This window comes from Sapajus apella, unplaced genomic scaffold, assembly GCF_009761245.1.
Source record: "Sapajus apella isolate SASKATOON/1434 unplaced genomic scaffold, GSC_monkey_1.0 scaffold28, whole genome shotgun sequence".
In the NCBI taxonomy this organism is placed as follows: Eukaryota; Metazoa; Chordata; class Mammalia; order Primates; family Cebidae; genus Sapajus; species Sapajus apella.
In genome coordinates, this window is record NW_022436968.1 from 5,995,150 (window position 1) to 6,002,008 (window position 6,859).

A 6,859-nucleotide genomic window follows, 5' to 3' on the forward strand; every position below is an offset into this window, starting at 1 on the left:
ACCCATGGAAGCCAAATGTCTATTAAGTTCAAATAACGTACATAATAGTACAACTAGGGCTAAAACTCTGAGAAAGAGAAACCTTTTTCTCCTGGATTGCCCTGGAGATTAACCTTTTGATTTCTTCTGTTTCTTTCTTGGCTTTATATAAACTTGGCTTGGCAGGAGGATCAAACCTGTTCAATGTGAGAAGAACAAAGTCTCCTAATGACACCTGCTATGTTGTTGCTGTAATTAATCTTTGCTTTGAGCTCTGGAGACTCCTCTTTATTTTCAACCATTTCTTCAACCAGCAACCTCCCATTATTACATAGTCCACCTGGAGTTTATTTTGCCCTTATGCTACTTGACCATGATACAAAGACAGGGTTCTTTTCCTAGGATATTACATAATAAATCTAGCTTTGCCCAGCCAGATACTATATGCTGTGGGATTAGAACACTCTAGGTATCATGTGCATTCTGCTCTTTTTTTCCACTTGTTAAGTTTTCTTTCTGGTAAACTTATATAATATGTTTCAAGGGCTGTTTTTCTGTTTCCCTTGAATAATAGTTGTTGACCATAATGGGAAACATAGTACTCATTCCAGTGCTATAATTTTTTGTAAATGGTGAGGTAGTTCAACTGAAAATGTCTGCCTTTGGGGTTGTATCAAATCACTAGCAGAGGTAGTAATTGGTAGCTCTGGTGTCTGTCAGCCACCACAACTATCCTAGAGCACCAAATCCTAGTAACAGATAGGTCATTCAGAATTCCCACAATAGTAAGTTTTCTAAGAAAGAAAGTAAAACAAACAAACAAACAAAAAGAGATAACTTGGGGAGATGTCAAACACTTCTGAATGTCCTACGTGTTGAAATATTTTTGCCGGATTCCCTATATCTCTCTCTCTTTTTTTTTTTCAGATTGCATTTTTGATATGTGTAGTCTAAGATGCTTAGGCCTAGTGTGAATACACCAATAGTCAGGCTAGTGATTTCTTTTTTTTAAGATTGAAAATTTAAGTGACATAGTATAGAAGTAAGAGAATAGCCAAAAAAATAGCGGACTAAAAAATGAAATTAAAAAGATCGTGGGTCAGGGAATTTCCATTTCTGTTAATGGTTGACTAGGTTATTTAAAACCAACTTTCCTTTTGTGAATGATTATAAAATTTGGATAAAATATTAAGTAAAGAACATCTATATGAAGATATCAGATAGCTACCAAGTATTTTTAAGCTAGGCCTTGAAAGAAGAGGGAAACTAACAAAAATGAGTTCAGCATTTGGGGATGCTTTATACCCCAAGGAAACTGCAGATTTCAAATGTGAAATCAGTGATTGGAAGGATGAGAAGCTGAGTAGAGCTTCTCTACATTTTATGAAGATGGAGGAATGAAATTTGGAGTTGAGAGTTTATCAAGGAGCAAGGTATGGCCTGTCTTTCCAGTTAAGACCTTCAAAAGCTGCATCCTTGAGTGAGGGTAAATCAGAAACAGACTATCCCTTTGCAGGAACTGAAAGTGAGTTTCAAATGATCTCAATTCCTGATTGGATTAAAGCAAACTTTTCTTAACCCTGATAACTCGACAAAAGCAAAAGTTAATTCACTGGAGGAAGAGAAATCACCCAGACTCTCAAATTATCTTTTAAAATGTTTAATGTCTGTCACTCAGTAACTATCTAACCCATCCATGCACAACAATGAAAATGGGTCAAAACCAAGAATGACAGAAATACAAAAAGATGGCAGCAGCATTCAGGACTCACATGTGAGTGCAGAGGAAAATCTGAAAAAGTCCCCAAAGAAGAAGATAAAATGGTAGCTGGAGCGATAGCATTGCAGCTGGAAGATGAGGTCACATACACTAGCAAAGGTTCTGCAGGAATCTGTGGATTGGAGAAGGACCACTTTTTTTTTTTTGAGATGGAGTTTTGCTCTTGTTGCTCAGGCCGGAGTGCAGTGGCACGATCTTGTCTCACCACAACCTCTGCCTCCCGGGTTCAAGTGTTCACCCCTTAGCCTTCTGAGTAGCTGGGATTACAGGCATGTGCCACTATGCCCAGCTAAGTTTGTATTTTTAGTAGAGATGGGGTTTCTCCATGTTGGTTAGGGTGGTCTTGAACTTCCAACTTCAGGTGATCCACCCACCTCAGCCTCCCAAAGTGCTGGGATTACAGGTGTAAGCCATCGCGCCTGGCCAAAAAGGAACACTTTTATTCTGATGATGAAGCAATAGAAGCTGACAGTGAGGATGTTGTTGAGTCTTGTGACAAAGAAAATGTAAATGATTCACAATCAAGTGTTAAGACTAATACAGACTGAGCAGATGCCATGGCTAAAATCCTTGACAGAAAGCTCCTGAAAGTAAACCTACTATTCTAGGTAAAAAGAAGGAGCTGGACAAAGAAAAAGAAAAGTTAAAGCAAGAAAGACTAAAGAAAATAAAATAGTGTGATAAGAGGCTAGACTGGGATATGATGTGCAGAGTAAATCCAGATGTTGTCCAAGACAAAAAAATGGAGAGAAATTTTCAGAGAATTGCAATGAGGGGTGTGGTGCATTATTTAATGCTGTTCAGAAGCATCAAAAGAACATTGACGAAAAGGTTAAAGAAGCTGGAAGCTCTATTAGAAAGTATGTTAAGTTGATATCAACTATTTCCAAGAAAGACTTCATCAGTGTTTTGTGAGGAATGAATGGAAGTACAAATGAGACAAGTTCAACTGGGAAGAAACCAAAAGCCAAACAGACTGAAGTAAAATCAGAAGAGGGCCCAGGCTGGATGATTCTACATGATGGTAGCATCTATGAAAGATGGGGACAGAGGGCCAAGACGGCCGATTAGAAGCAGTTGCAGTCTCTGGCACTCACATAGAGGAATGAAAGGGATGAGTGAATATAGCACTTTCAATGGAAATAACCAGGTTCTGACATTGGGACTGATTAGGGAAACAACTCCAACCACAGAGAATGAGGAAAAACAGGGTGGTGCAACAGCCCAACTGGGAGCAACACAGAATCAAGGAAACCCCCACCCCAGCCAAGGGAAGCAGTGATTGATTGTGTGACCATGGGAAACCACACTTCTCCCGTGGATTTTTGCAACCTATGGATCAGGAGATCCCTTGTGAGCCCACACCACCAGAACCTTGGGTCCAACATACAGAGCTGTGTAGAGTCTTGGCAGAGCAGCTGTTCAGACATGCACAAAGACCCAGGAGCTTTATATATACTGTGGCTTCAGGATCCCCACAAATGTGTCTGCAACTCAGGCAAGGTGGGAGGTCCACACATACCCCTAAGAAGGGGGCAGAATCCAGGGAGCCAGGGAGCTGAGCGGTTTCATTCTGCATGCCTCACTTTCATGGCATCTCACAAGACCCATAGGCTTAGAATTCCAGCCAGCCACTGGCAACAGGGTGTAGCCTGCCTGGGACCAATTGGAGTCCCCAGTGGGAGGGGCAGGCACCATCTCTGTTGTGAATTGGTCAACTCACGCATTCCAGCACCCAGGCTTTGGAGGGTCCAAATGGTCCAGAGGAGGAAAGGTCTCCCCAGCAGCACAGCGGCTTTGTCAGATTGTGGCAGGACTGCTTCTTTAAGCAGGGCCCCAATCCATTCCTCCTGGCTGGGCGGGACCTCTGACCCAGGCCCTTCAGCCACACTGGCCAGCACATATTAGGGACAGAGCTCTGATCTTTTCCTGGTGGGGGAGAGGGTCACCATCTGGGTTTGTTGGATGACTCAGCCATTCCAGCTTGCAGGCATTGGAGAGTCCAAGCCACCAACAGGGCAGAGGTCGTTCCCCACCATGACACAGCTGTTTTGTCAAGGCATGGCCAGACTGCTTCTCTAAGTGGGACCCTGATTCACTCCACCTCTGGGGCAGGTCCTTCCAGCCAGGTCCTCCGGCCACCCCCTTCTGTATTCTGTGGGATTTACAGAGTTCTAATTTCTCCCTGGGATGTGGTGTATGAGAGGCAAGGCAGGCTGCCACTTTGGCTGTTCAGGCTTCTCAGCTAGTCCAGCCTGTGGGCCTTGGAGAACGCTAATTGATTGGGGGCTGAGAGGATCCCCAACACAGCACAACTGCTCTACCAAGAAGCAGCCAGACTGCTTCTTTAAGTGGGTCCCTGATTCCATTCCTCCTGACTGGGTGAGACTTCCAGCCAGGGTCTCCAGCTACCTCCTATAGGCACGTTTGGGCCAGAAATAGGTCAGTACCCCCTGGGATGGAGATTTAAGAGGAAGGGGCAGGCTGCCATTTTTGTTGTTTCTTAGACTTCACTGGTGATACCTCCAGGTATAGGAAAAAGTCAAGGCCACTAGGGTCTGGAGTAGACTCTCAGAAAATGGCAGCAGCCCTATAGAAGAGTGGCCAGACTGTTAAAAGAAAAACAAACAGAAAAGAACAACAACAACAAACCCACAAATAATCTATCCAAAGGTCAGCAACCTCAAAGATTGATGGTAGATAAGTCCACAAAGATAAGAAAAAAGTCAGTGCAAAAATGGTGCAAACTCAATGCAGTACTGACTGCAACATCTCTCCAGCAAGGGCTAAGAACCAGGCTGAGGCTGAGATGGCTGAAATAACAGAAGTAGGCTTCAGAAGGTCAGCAATAATGAACTTTACTGAACTACAGGTGCATATTGTAATCCATTGTGAAGAAGCTAAGAATGGTAAAACAATATGGGAGCCAACAGCCAAAATATCCAGCTTAGAGAGGAAAATAACTGACCTGCTAGAGATAAAAAGTACACTAAAAAAACTTTACAATGCAGTCGCAAGTATTAATAGCAGAATAGACCAAGCAAAGGAAATAACCTCTGAGCTTGAAGATTATCTTCCTGAAATAAGACATGTAGACAAGAATAGAGAAAAAAGAATAAAAAAGAATGAGCAAAACCTTTCAGTAATATGGGATTATATAAAAAGACTGAGTCTATAACTAACTGAGATACTTGAAAGATACAGGGAGGATGGAACCAAGTTGGAAAACATACTTCAGGATATTGACCAGGAGAATTTCCTTGCCTAGCTGGACAGGCCAACATTCAAATTCAGGAAGTGCTGAGAACTCCAGTAAGATATGCCACTAGAAGATCATCCCTAAGACACATAATCATTTGATTCTTGAAGGTCAAAATGAAAGAAAAAATGTTAAGGGCAGTGAGAGAGAAAGGCTAGGTCACCAACAAAAAGAGGCACATCAGATTAACAGTGGACCTGTCAGTGAAAACCCTACAAGACAGAAGAGACAGAAGACCAGTATTCAGCATTCTTAAAGAAAACAATTTCTAACCCAGAATTTCGTATCTGGCTAAACTAAGCTTCATACATGAAGAAGAAATAAGATCTTTTTCAGACAAGCAAATGCTAAGGGAATTCATTACCATCAGACCTGCTTTGCAAGAGCTCCTGAAGGAGCACCAAATATGGAAAGGATAAAACATTACCAGCCACTACAAAAACACACTGGAGTACAAAGACCAGTGACACTATGAAGCAACCACTTAAACAAGTCTGCAAAATAACCAGCTAGCATCATGACAACAGGATCAAATCCACACATAACAATATTAACCTTAAATATAAATGGTCTAAATGCCCCAATTAAAACAGACAGAATGGCAAATTGGTTAAAGAGCCAAGACCTATTGGTATGCTGTCTTCAAGATACCTATCTCATATGCAAGGACACACATAGGCTCAAAATTAAAAGGATAGAGGAAAATTTACCAAGCAAATTGAAAACAGAAAAGAAATATGTAAATTATTACTAATAAATTCGAAAATACAGATAAAAATTTTTCTTAAATCTCAACAAAATTGGCATGAATAAAAGAAAAAACATTAATCCTCTTAGATTCATTAAAGAATCAATAACTGGAAACCTTTCCTACTAGGATTAAGTCTTACCTTCAAAAGTTGACAATGTCTGATTCACAGCAGTGCTCAGATAATACTAGTTGAAGGAATAATATTCTTACTATCTTGATTATGTTTATATATGTATCTCCTCATTAAACCACAAGCTCCTTTAATGTATCATGGTACCTTTGTATTCCCAGCATCCAGCACCCAGTTATTACAACTAGTCAATAAAGGTTGGTTGAATAACTGAATTAAAAAAGAAGAGAATGGTTACCGTTTACTGAGTGTCTTCATCAGGCCTAAGTGTCTCCTCTTGGAAGGGCACTAATCCCTTCATAAGGTCTCCACTTTCATTACCAAATTCCTTCCAAAGTGCCCTGTACCCAAATATCATCACACTGGGGATTAGGGTTTTTAACCTATGAAATTCTAAGGCACACATCAGGCTCTATGTTAGAAACATTTATGTAATTATCTCATTGATTCTTAACTATGCTTCTGTGAGAGTAGTATTTTTAGTCTCATGAAGGCACTACATTTGAAAGCCTATTTCTTTTGACTATACCAGTGATTTCCAAAATTGACTGCATATACCCTCTGGGGTACAGAATTGAGAAAAGAAAATTTTAGAAGCACGCTGTGAATGAGAGAGGTTAAGTAATTTGTCTGAGATCATACATTTGAGCTTTTTCAGCTCATATTTGTCATGGAGAAAAATATAGTAAATTTCTTAAACTTTATAAAGTTTAAAAAAGCTAACACTAGTGAGAAATTGGGACTAAATGCTAATACAATTCCCTGTATTCTGAACAAGGGTCTTGGTTTCTACTCTTACTCAAATATCCTGATTTGCATCCTGTAGATGCTATGTGTATATTCTTTGTAAATAGTATTGACAAAATGTCACTACATTTTTCTTGTAAAATTGCAAAATTAGCCAATAGCTTTTTTTTTTAGATATTGCCTAGGCTGGAGTGCAGTGGTACGATCTCAGCT

General features: G+C 40.5%; 1 pseudogene; it reads left to right on the forward strand.

Annotated features, from left to right (window-relative positions):
• The first annotated feature begins 1,675 nt into the window (after nucleotides 1–1,675).
• Nucleotides 1,676–4,622, forward strand: LOC116561228 (annotated as a pseudogene).
• The last annotated feature ends 2,237 nt before the right edge of the window (nucleotides 4,623–6,859 follow it).